The 13385-nt window shown below is 38.2% G+C and overlaps 1 protein-coding gene across 1 annotated transcript in view; it reads right to left on the bottom strand.

Annotated features, from left to right (window-relative positions):
* The window catches only part of syt4.S (synaptotagmin 4 S homeolog), a 40987-nt gene extending 29119 nt beyond the window's left edge, over positions 1-11868 (bottom strand). The window contains exon 1 of the mRNA XM_018244620.2: positions 11746-11868. The gene's annotated coding sequence lies outside the window, so the exon portion shown is untranslated. The remainder of the gene's footprint in view (positions 1-11745) is intronic.
* Between the last annotated feature and the right edge of the window lie 1517 nt (positions 11869-13385).

The following is a 13385-nucleotide window of genomic DNA, read 5'->3' as shown; positions in this document are numbered from 1 at the left end:
GATTCTTTTTTTTCATTTTGAAATTTGACATGGGGCTAGACATTTTGTCAGTTTCCCAGCTGCCCCTAGTCAAGCGATTTGTGCTCTGATAAACTTCAGTCACTCTTTACTGCTGTACTGCAAGTTGGAGTGATATCACCACCTCCCTTCCCCCAGCAGCCTAACAACAGAACAATGGGAAGGTAACCAGATAGCAGCTCCCTAACACAAGATAACAGCTGCCTGGTAGATCTAAGAACAACACTCAATAGTAAAATCCAGGTCCCACTGAGACGCATTCAGTTACATTGAGTAGGAGAAACAACAGCCTGCCAGAAAGCAGTTCCATCCTAAAGTGCTGGCTCTTTCTGAAATCACATGACCAGGCAAAATGACCTGAGATGCACCTACACACCAATATTACAACTAAATACACTTGCTGGTTCAGGAATGACATTTTATATTGTACAGTGAATTATTTGCAGTATAAACAGTGTCATTTAGATATAAAAAATGTAATCATATGACCGTATCCCTTTAAGTAAAGAAAATAGAAATAATTGTATTGAATTGAAAAGAAAAAACTAGATGGACATCTGATCACACTGGACCCCTAGGAGATCCTGTGCATTAATCTTCCCCTGCAGAGAAGAATGGAGGAGAGTCTCCTAAACAATATAGAGATACACCTTCTTTATCCAGATACCAAGTCTCAGTAGTACTGTGTTACCCACTGGCTTAAGATGCCCCAGTACCAAATAACCAGCTTGGAATAAGGTGAAGAGGGGCATCTGGAGAAGGCGTGTGCTACATGGAAAATGACAGAAATATGGGGAACTCCCCCTCCTCAGCCACTTGCCTACTAGAAAGCTTGCTGGCATTCTGGTGGGGACAGGGGGTGACTGTGTGTGCCCCCCCCCTGGAAAATCTTCAGAGGGCCCACTTGCAACTCCAGCTCCCTGCCGAAACAGGCCACCTACAAGCTTTTAGGTAGGTGAGCAACTGGGGAGAGGGGTATGTATAGGGTTGCCACCTTTTCTGGAAAAAAATACAGACCTTCCTATATATTTATCTTTATTCCCAATTAACAACATTGGGGTCACTGACCTTCCTATATATTTATTTTTATTCCCTATTAATAACATTGGGATCACTGACCTTCCTATATATTTATCTTTATTCCCTATTAATAACATTGGGATCACTGACCTTCCTATATATTTATCTTTATTCCCTATTAATAACATTGGGATCACTGACCTTCCTATATATTTATCTTTATTCCCTATTAATAACATTGGGATCACTGACCTTCCTATATATTTATCTTTATTCCCTATTAATAACATTGGGATCACTGGCCTTCCTATATATTTATCTTTATTCCCTATTAATAACATTGGGATCACTGACCTTCCTATATATTTATCTTTATTCCCTATTAATAACATTGGGATCACTGACCTTCCTATATATTTATCTTTATTCCCTATTAATAACATTGGGATCACTAACCTTCCTATATATTTATATTTATTCCCTATTAATAACATTGGGATCACTGACCTTCCTATATATTTATCTTTATTCCCTATTAATAACATTGGGATCACTGACCTTCCTATATATTTATCTTTATTCCCTATTAATAACATTGGGATCACTGACCTTCCTATATATTTATCTTTATTCCCTATTAATAACATTGGGATCACTGACCTTCCTATATATTTATCTTTATTCCCTATTAATAACATTGGGATCATATCAATGACCTTCCTATATATTTATCTTTATTCCCTATTAATAACATTGGGATCACTGACCTTCCTATATATTTATCTTTATTCCCTATTAATAACATTGGGATCACTGGCCTTCCTATATATTTATCTTTATTCCCTATTAATAACATTGGGATCACTGGCCTTCCTATATATTTATCATTATTCCCTATTAATAACATTGGGATCACTGGCCTTCCTATATATTTATCTTTATTCCCTATTAATAACATTGGGATCACTGGCCTTCCTATATACAGTATTTATCTTTATTCCCTATTAATAACATTGGGATCACTGACCTTCCTATATATTTATCTTTATTCCCTATTAATAACATTGGGATCACTGACCTTCCTATATATTTATCTTTATTCCCTATTAATAACATTGGGATCAGCCATCATTTTTACCAGCCAGGCCCCTGGACCCCCCAGGCACTGTTTCCCTCTATAGTTACTAGAGTGGTTATGCCCAGTGTTCCTGCAATATTTTGTAAGGCCAACACAATTATCTTTTCGGCAAACATTTATTTAAACCTGTTTACCAGTGATGGGCGAATTTGCGCCGTTTTGCTTTGCCCAAAAATTTGCGAAACGGCGAAAAATACACGAAACGGCGCCGGCGTCTCGTTTTTGACGCCGGCGTCCGTTTTTTCGAAAAAAAAAATTTCGTGCGAAATTCGCGAAACGGCAAAAAATACGCGAAACGGCGCCGGCGTCTTGTTTTTGACGCCGGTGTCCGTTTTTTCAAAAAAAAAATTTGACGCCGGCGTCAATTTTCGCGGGCGTTTCGCGAATTTATTTGCTGGCGGCGAATCGCGCAAATTCAACGCAAATTCGCGCCTGGCGAATAAATTCGTCCATCATTACTGTTTACTATAATATCCTCCTGCAATTAAAGCCTCACTCATTTAGCAGTTCTGCCTCTGGGTATAACACTTGATCCTGTCCCATTGGCTGAAAGATCAGGCAGCAAGAGAAATAGGAATCTGCTCTGTGTATAGGACATATTATATATATAATGTAATATAATATAAAATATATTTAGCTTTGCAGATTCTGCCGGCAGGAAAGGGTTACAGTATAGATCCACAGTTATTCTGGAAAGAAAGCAAGTAAATGAGACTGCGCCTGCACTTAGTCAATAGCCTCGTTATCTATTCTTCATTACAGCCACACAGGATATTATTCTCTATTCCCGAGAGACAATAGGGATTAGATCCATATGTTCCCAGAGAATGACGCACAGACATGTAACCGGCACCTTCTGGGACACAGGGGTGTATAGACTAATGTTAACTATAAATACATTGAACAGCAAGCGAAGGGCTGAGACCCAACAAGCCGCCATGTCCCATTAAGACTTCCTCCAGTTTCTTTTAACCAATAATTAGTGATGCGGAAAGTGTTATGTAGAGTCTTCTAATAGCTTTCTTGCTCTTACAGTTAACTCTTTGCATCAACACAAAGAGCAATAATTGGAATTTAAAGCTCTACCCCAAAAATTGGAAAGAAGTACCCCAAATGGGGATGCTGTAGGGGTCATTCACTGCAGCCCTGTATGCTAGTGCTAGAGCCTTGTGCCTGGCCTCCCCTGTGCCTGGCCTCCCCTGCACCTAGCATTGGGTTGGAGATTCGGCACTAGGTACAAAGCAATGTGAAGGGGCGGGGGCACGAGCCATACATTGCAACCTGCACCTGCTGACAGTCTTCACTTTGCCTCTCCAAATGAAATTAGAACAGGGGTCCCCAATCTTTTTTTACCCTTGAGCCACATTCAAATGTAAAAAAAGGTTGTAGAGCAAAATAACGATGCAAAAAGTTACTAGAGTGCCAAATATGGGCTGTGACTGGTTAGTTGTTGGCCCCTATGTGGACTGGAAGCCTACAGGAGGATCTGTTTGGCAGTATAACTGGTTCTTATGCAAACTTGCCCCAAGCCTGGAATTCAAAAATTAGCACCTGCTTTGAGGCCACTAAGAGCAACATCCAAGAGGTTGGCAAGCAATTTCAAGAGGCACTGGTTGGGGATCACTGAGAATTGCAGGATAGTTTGCAAAGTGTCAAAAAATGGCAGGTTGACTATGTTTTTTGAATTGCCCCCTTTGAAATGATCCCTTTGAGATGTATAAAAGAGATGAGTAAAAAGAGTCCCAGTACAAACTTAAGGAGGATGTCCTGAGTGTATATTTGGATATGTTCATAATCTGGGGGTCTGCCCCACCATTACACCCCTTATGGAGGGGAAAGGACAAAGTATTGGGGACTCCAGCCTAGTCATTTGTAGACTAGGATTCAACCAGAGCTATAGCAGTTGTTATAGACTTGTTATAAAGCCACCAAACATCGGACCATAAAGGGAGGCTGAGAAATGTGAAAATCTCCTGGGTTGTGTTGAGTTGCTCAGATTTAGTCATAAATTCACAAAGGTCAAAAGTAAGATTTTGTAACAACAGATAATGCACAGCCTATTAAATATCTGGACACTCATGAAAGTGAATTATATAGACTGGGCCTGAGAATCCACAAAACCTCTTACTGGTTCCATTTGCTCAAAAGCCTCATTAGTGCATTGACCTGAAGCGGGGCAAAAATCTATTAAATGTCACCAAGGACCTTCTCACCAGGGACAGTTACTCCCTTCTCCTCCTCTCAGGAGAAGATTCACTACTCTAGTTGGGTCACGGATTAAGTGAATATTAACTAGATTCATTCATAGAAATGGTGGGCCATCTTGAAAGCTGTTCATTAATGGAGCCATTACGGACCATAGACCTCCTCTTTGGACCAACGTAGTTCACACATCAGTGCAGTTCTGTTGGTATTATATTAACAGGCTGTTGATTTAGTCAAGAATTGTATTAAGAAGTTATTTGCCTGTATTTGGGCATAGTTACTCAATAATCCAAAATTCAATCTGTTTTGAGTAATTTACATCCTACCTTTTCAACCTCTTTCTCTTTGGGGACACTCAGTGGCAAATTTATTCAAATTCCACATTGTTTTTTCCCACAAGTTAAAAAATAGTGTAAAATACTCAACTGATATCTTTCTGCAATTATGGGGCCCATATAGAATTGCCCCACAGCTTTTTGGTGAAAATTTAGGTCCCATAGTCCAACCAAACAAGCCTTACACATTTCGGGGCAGATTTATCAAAGTCGAGGGGAATTTTTGAATTGAAAAAAACTAAATTTTGAGCTGTTTTTGTGTACTTTGATAGGGAATAGTACAAATTTGATTGGAATTTGCAAAAAATTTGAAAATTCGAATATCGAAATTTATCATGTACTGTCTCTTTAAAAATTCAACGTTGACCATTGGCCTGTTTTAGCCCATGGGGGACCATTGGCCTGTTTTATCCTATGGGGGACCTCCTAGAACCAATTTGGAGTCAATTGGTGGACTTTGAAAAATCAAAGGTTTTTTTGGGAAAAACTTCTAATCGAATTCGATCAAAATCGCTATTCCTTTGATTCAAACGACTGAAATTCGGCCAAATATGGACCTATTAGATTGAAAACTGACCTATTCGACCCAAAAAAACTTTGACTTAATTTTGGTTGGTCTTTTTGAATTCCAATTTAAAAATTCTGATCTTTCGCTCCTTAAAGGGGATGTTCACCTTTGATCTAAGAGAGAGGTATTCGGAGACAATTTACAAGTGGTCTTTATTATTATTGGTGTTCTTTTAATTATTTAGCTTTTTGTTCAGCAGCTCTCCAGTCTGATTTCAGAAGCTATCTGGTTGCTAAGGTCCAACTTTTCCTAGCAACCATGCAGTGGTTTGAATAAGAGATCGGAATATGAATAAGAGAGGGCCTGAATAGAAAGATAAGGAATAAAAAAATTACAATAACAATAAAAGTGTAGAAATTGTAGCCTCAAAGAGCCAATAGTTTTGTTGTCAGGGTCAGTGACCCCCATTGAAAACTTGGGTCAGAAGGCAAATGATTTGAAAATTATAAAAATAAAAAATTGCTGAGAACTGCCCATTCAATAACAAGGGGCAGATGCTAATATTAGTGATGAACCAAATGTTTGCCAAGTTTTGATTTGAAAATAAAGCCCAATAGGGAGAAAAAATACGAGGTTTGTCAAAAGAAATTTGACACGCAAAAGTCAAGCTTTTTTCTGGAGGAAGACACATTTCAATTTAGATTCGAGTTTTCAGGTCAAGACTATTATATTTTTCTATATTTAACATACTATTCGAATTGTGAATAAAATCAAATTTATTAGAGTTTTAAAAAAAATTCACATTACTCTAAAATGTGACCTTTGATAAAGAACCCCCTAAAAGTTTAGAAATTGTAGCCTCAAGGAGCCAATAGTTTATGGGTTGTCAGGGTCAGTGACCCCCCATTTGAAAACTTGAAAGAGTCAGAAGAAAAAGGCAAATAATTTAAATTAAAATGTAATTTAAAAATCGCAAAGTCTTTATTATTACCGAAACTCTGCTTGTGCTCTTCTTCAAAAAAGGCGACATGGCGGCGATCCATCATGTGGCGCTCGATTATTACTCCCTAGCTATCACCTATAAGGAGGTTCCTGGTCTATAAAAGGGGAGGGAGTGCATGGTTCTGTCTTTTTGGAGTCCACTATTTAGATTTTTGCACATTTTTACACTACCCAGGGGTTAATCAGCAGCTAGTATACTGGATACTAGGATGTAGTGAAGGCAGTACAGCACCTCCAGGCAGAAATACCAAACACGTGGTCTGAATCTCACCCAGTGGAAGGGTTAGAGGGCCTCACACTCTATCCACTGTGTCCCTTCACTGTCGGCAAATCTTACAGCCTGTTACACTTCCTTGATGGAGCACAAAGCTGCTCTTTCTCTCTTCCCTCACTTGCTCTCATAGAGAGTCTATAACAATTATATTCCTGACACTCACTAGCCTCATTCACGGGGTCCCTGCACCCCGACTTCCACACTAGAGGTTCAGGTCCCTCTAGGGCGAACTGACTTTACTGGGTCTTGTTGTATCCAGGCTCCCTGGAAACATCCGGCTGGATCAGACACCAGGAGCCAAGGACGAAGCTTCACCCCCTTCTTACTTACTATACCAAAGTGTGACAGGAAGTGGTCACAGCACCTCTTGGCCAATAACACAACTATGTAAATTACATCTAGTTACATGGGCATCTGCCCAGAAACTAGGGAGATCAGGAAATGTAGGGATTTAAAGCTAAAGGGGCACATTAACCCTATGGGTCCCTACATAAAGAAGGTGGCTGTGCTGAAGGGCATGAGGCAGAAGAAGCCAGGACCCTAACATAAGCAGGGCACCTTAGGGGAAGTCAGAGAAAAGGACCCCATGAATGAGGACTTCAGTTTGTAGCAAGTAACACCCATTCGAGTGCACTATAGTAGCTGTGAGTTGGAGTTGAACAGCTTTGTGCTCCACCAAGAAGATTGTAGAGTAGGGTAGTTCCCCAGGCCACACCCACTAGGCTGGGCAGGACTCTTAGTAGAGACCCTTGGAGCTCACTGTGAGATTCTGGTACACTGGGGGAGACACCTGTGGTGTGAGTACTACACACCAGAACTCAGTGTTTTTAAATTATGTTGCAGTGATTTAAGGAGAAGAGGAGACCATTGAGGCAGTTAGTAGTGTAGGGAGGGATGAGTGTGTAAAAGACAGGGTAGGCCAAGTGTCCTGGCTCCATGGGACAGAGCACCACTTACTCCCCAGAGGAATAGTACTTGTACTTGTGTGTTGGACTGTTGTTAAATAAAAAGGTTCTGGTTCACAAAAAAGGAGTTATTAGGGTTTTCACCTGGACAGCCCAGCTTTCGGGAGGACTGGATGAAAATTGCCTGTCTGGATTTCCAAATTATGAAATCCATCCAGGCCTTTTGGATGAGTGGCGCAGTGATTGGCCAATCTATGATCCCCCTCCTGACATCATACATCCACCCCCAACACCACAAGGCCCATCCCTGATGTCATCGGACCCGGCCCTTCCCAGACTCACTGACGGCAGAAGGTGACAGCCCTAGGGTTACTTCCATTTGCCCCTGATTCAAGATCCGATTTATTGGAAGTCATTGGGATCCCTACAGGGAATCCCTCGTTGTAATCCACCCAGTTGTTTGCAGCAGGAAAATGCCAGATTGAGAGAGTGATGAGCAAATCTGCCCTATTTCAATTTGCCAACAAAATAATTGCAAAAAATGCATTTGTCAATAGGCTTTTTTAACGCACGCAACTTTTTTCTCACTCCAAATGGAGTTAATGTTAAAGTAAATGGACAATTTTTTTTTGCAAATTGTGCCCCAGTTTTGTAATAAAAATTTATGGAAAAATGTAGAATTTCACTATGAATCCAAGCGTGGCAAAATAATTCCCTCATCACTAGAGCAGACTAATATCCCATTTAGGGGGATATTATCAAAATCCAATCTTTTCAGATTTTTTAAGTAAAAAATATTCTGACCAAACTAGAATCCACGATTTGACCTTATTTATCATTGAAAAAAAAAACTCGATAAAATCGGTTTGGGAAAAAAAACTCGTAAAATTGTAAATTTTTTCGGGTTTTATGTCCGAAACACACACATTTTTCGTAAAAATCGCTCTAAACCCCCAATTTTTGGGGATTTTTGGCCGAAACTTAGGACAGACCATGATATCTTCAAATTTGAAATGGGAAATGTGCCATTGACTTCTACAGGACCCTGACAGCTTGGAAATGGAGTATTTTCGGATTGTGACTTTTAGCAGCCTCTGTGTATAATAAATCACAAAAAATGTGAGCTTTTTTTTTTCACTAAAAATCCAAATTTTCTAGTAAAAAAAAACTTGTATTGTTTGAGTTTTTGGCATTCAGACTTTAATAAATAACCCCCTAAATGTCTTGAAAATATTAAGTAAAAAGGTTTATGAAATATCCACTATATTTGGTTTAATTTTAACCATCACTGGTTCCCCTTTAAAATAAAAGTAAATAACATTTAACAGATGCAATCTTATTGACCTCCTACTTGTCTAGAGCAGGACCTGTTATCCGGAGACCCATTATCCCGAAAACTCCAATAGGCTCCATCTTATTCAAATAATCCAATTTTTTTAAAAAAGATTTCCCTTTCTGTGTAATAATAAAACAGTCGCTTGTACTTGATCCCAACTAAGATATAATTAATCCTTATTGGAGGCAAAACCAGCCTATTGGGTTTATTTAATGTTTACAGGATTTTCTAGTGACTTAAGATCCAAATTATTGAAAGATCATTATCCAGAAAGCCGCAGGTCCCAAGCATTCTGGATAACAGGTCCCATACCTGCACAACAACAAAAGCAAAAAGTCCAGAATATACATAAATACGAGTAATTCCACTAAGTGTATTTCCACACACGTCCACTAGAGGCCCTCAGAACACTGAAGACTGTTTTTGGTTTTTTTTTACTTTGTTTTGTATATAAGTTGCTGGAGCATTAAAACAGGTCCTTTTGGTTAAATGCTTTATTTTTTGCTTCTTATTTATAAAATGTCTTCTTGGATTTGTTTTTATAATTAATTTTGTTTTGTTTGTGCATCAATTCTTTCTACATTCAGGCAAGTTACAATAATATAAAACCCCCAAATGTAATACCAGGCACTACATTTGCCCAGGAGCAGTAATCCATAGAAACCAATAAGATGGTATAAAGATTTTAAAAGGTTTTAGGAATTTAAACAGGTGACCAGTAAATGCTACCTGCTGATTGGTTGTTATGAGTTACTGCTCCTGGGCAAACTTAGTGCCTTTATTTTACGTTGATGCCATTGATCACATGCCTAAGGGATTCTTAGGGGTTATTTACTAAAATCTAAATGTTTCTGCTTAACAAATAAAAACAATGTGACCAAACTAGAATCCATGATGTATCCTTATTTATCATTAAAAAAACAGGATTGACAAAAAACACAACTTTTTCAAATTTGACATCTGAAAAGTCCTCTTTTTTTGGGAAATCGGCGGAAAAGCCCAAAACGTTTGGATTATTGTATGAAAACCCAGCACAGATAATAATATTCTCAAATTGCAAGTAGGCCATTGACTTCTACAGGACCTAGACAGGTTGAAGATGGAGTATTTTTGGATTCTGAATTTTTGCAGCCTCAGGGTATAATAAATCTCAAAAAATGTTTGTTTGTTACGCTAAATACTCGGATTTATACTAAAAAAACTTGAATTTTTTGAGTTTTTGGCATTCGGACTTTAATAAATAACCCCCTTAGTGTTAAAAAATGTTTTTTAATAACATGAACTAGTTCATTCTATTCATTGGAAAGTAGAACATTGTCCAAGTGAGTATTTTACCCAAAACCATGACACGCTGCATTTTATAAAATTACCACTGGGGGGCAGGCTATATATGTAAAATGGAAATCCTGCTTCAGTTAAACCCTTCCATAATATAATGGATTCTGTTGAAAGAAGTTCCCAAGTGACGTATGGGTAGTACAGTACTTCCAGCACAAATGTAACCCTACTAACGATATCCCCCTTAACTGTCTCTTCTCCAGTGTAACCAATCCCAACATGCCTTTCCCCATAACTGATCCCTTCCATTCCCTTTATCAGCTCAGTCGCTCTTCTCTGTACTTTCTCTTTTTCTGTCCCTTATATATTTATATATAGTGATCATATCCCCTTATATAGTAGTAAGACAAAACAGAGGCGCCAAAAAGGATAAAAAATAGCTAAAAGCACTTAAAAACCCAATGGGTAATTCAGAGAGTAATGAACTTACCTCCTCCAAGCAGACACCAACGAAAGTGGTAATTTTCAATAATAGTTTATTCACAAAATAGAATAAACTATTATTGAAAATTACCACTTTCGTTGGTGTCTGCTTGGAGGAGGTAAGTTCATTACTACCTCCTCTGAATTACCCATTGGGTTTTTAAGTGCTTTTAGCTATTTCTATCCTTTTGGCGCCTCTGTTTTGTCTTACTGCTATATTGAGTCCTCCCCGAGTGGAGGGGTATCATCCCCTTTTTCTTCTTCTACAGAGAGCGACGTCTTATTCCTGAGTGGGGTCAGGATAATCTCCCCACCTGCCTATACAGTGGTTGCCTATCGGTAACCCTGGTTTGTGAGTATTAACTTGTTTACTCTACCATTACTCCTTGTAAAAACATATTACACTATTGGGGTTCTTGTGTTCCTTTTTGTCTCCATATCCCCTTATATATTTATATATAGTGATCATATCCCCTTATATATTTATATATAGTGATCATATCCCCTTATATATTTATATATAGTGATCATATCCCCTTATATATTTATATATAGTGATCATATCCTCCTTATATATTTATATATAGTGATCATATCCCCTTATATATTTATATATAGTGATCATATCCCCTTATATATTTATATATAGTGATCATATCCCCTTATATATTTATATATAGTGATCATATCCCCTTATATATTTATATATAGTGATCATATCCCCTTATATATTTATATATAGTCATCATATCCCCTTATATATTTATATATAGTGATCATATCCCCTTATATATTTATATATAGTGATCATATCCCCTTATATATTTATATATAGTGATCATATCCTCCTTATATATTTATATATAGTGATCATATCCCCTTATATATTTATATATAGTGATCATATCCCCTTATATATTTATATATAGTGATCATATCCCCTTATATATTTATATATAGTGATCATATCCCCTTATATATTTATATATAGTGATCATATCCCCTTATATATTTATATATACTGATCATATCCCCCTTATATATTTATATATACTGATCATATCCCCCTTAACTGTCTCTCTTCTCCAGTGTAACCAATCCCAACTTGCCTTTCCCTTTAACTGATCCCTTCCATTCCCTTTATCAGCTTAGTCGCTCTTCTCTGTACTTTCTCTATTTTATTACTGCCCCTTTAAAGCACTGAAGACCAAAACAACATGGCGTATTCTAGATGGAGACTTACCAGTGCTGTGTAAAGTGAAAGAATATCCCTCCTCTCATGTTTCTATGGCCTGTTTAGTCCATGACCAAATCTCGCTGACCTGCTGCTGACTGCCAGAAGCAAGTTTATCATCCACAAGCACCCCTCCCCCAAGTCTTTCTCCAAAAAGGATTTTCCCCATTAAGAGTATAAGTAGCTGCAGATGTTATCAACATTGACTCTCATCTGCCACTTAGCCGCCCAAACTGCCACTTTGCCGTTACATTTCATACAATGCCCTCCCCCGAGTCATAGTCAAGGAAGTTATTGCTGGAACCCATCATTTAAGGGTTAACCCAACTGCACTGCCATAGGGACGCTGCTACCAGCAAGTGTTGACTCATTCAGCTGATTAACTTTATTGCCTTCATTTTTAGGATGTTTCCATTTTTAGTTGTCAGAAAAGCTCTTAACCTGCTATGTTTATAGATCCGCCCTATTCTCATCTCTGGTTTATGGGTAAAGTCATTATCGGTGGTATCAGGCCACTCTGATTCAGCTTGAAGTCAGTCACATGATTTTATGAGTTTTCTCTTCCTAGAATTTTGCATTAAATGGGAAAAGGACATAATATTCAATTCCACCCCCTATTAACATTGAATGAGATACACGGTACAGCCAGTGCTTATTCTTCCAAAATGTGACCCTATAATGGTCATTTACATCCACAAGTGCCATGTGCAAAACCCTAGGACATCGTTTGTTCGATTTTTTTTACTCACAATACATCATATTTCTCCTACATTATTGCTGTGAGAGGGGCTTCTCTTGGGGATTCGCGCATTTTGATGGGAATTAGACAAATCTGACCTGAATCAAAAGGCTGATTCTAATCTTTAGTTATAAATAGTGATGGGCGAATGAATCCACCAGACGCAAATTCGCGACAAATTTCCCGCGTTTATACGTTGGCAAATAAATTTGCGAAACTGGCTCGAAAATTCGCAAATTTTTGACATGCGTCGGAAAAGCCGAACGCGTCAAAACTGCCGCGCATCAACATTATTAACTTTAACGAAAGTGTCAGAATTGATGCGAGTGTCAGAATTGACACAGGCGTCAAAATTTGCGTTTTACAAGTTTTTCGGCCATTTCGAAGGACAAATTCGTCCATCACTAGTTATAAACATAATATTTTTAGTAAAGGTATAGGATCCATTATCTGGAAATCCGTTATGCAGAAAGCTCCGCATTACGGAAAGGCCGTCTCCCATAGTCTCCATTATAATCAAATAATCCAAATTTTGAAAAATGATTTCCTTTATCTCTGTAATAATAAAACAGTAGCTTCTACTTGATCCCAACTAAGATATAATTAATCATTATTGGAATCCTATTGGGTTTATTTAATGTTTACATTATTTTCTAGTAGACTTAAAGGAGAAGGAAAGGCTAAAACTAAGTAAGCTTTATCAGAAAGGTCGATATAAATACACCAGTAAACCCTCAAAGTAATGTTGCTCTGAGTCCTCTGTCAAAAGAAACACCACATTTCTTTCCTTCTATTGTGTACTCATGGGCTTCTGTATCAGACTAACTGTTTTCAGCTTAAACCTCCAGGGCTAGGGCTTGAGCATGCTCAGTTTGCTCCTCTCTTCTCCCATCCCTGCTGTAATTTGAGC

This window comes from Xenopus laevis, chromosome 1S (genome assembly GCF_017654675.1).
Source record: "Xenopus laevis strain J_2021 chromosome 1S, Xenopus_laevis_v10.1, whole genome shotgun sequence".
In the NCBI taxonomy this organism is placed as follows: domain Eukaryota; kingdom Metazoa; phylum Chordata; class Amphibia; order Anura; family Pipidae; genus Xenopus; species Xenopus laevis.
The sequence above is the reverse complement of the archived record's forward strand: the minus strand, read 5'-3'. Positions and strand labels throughout refer to the sequence as shown.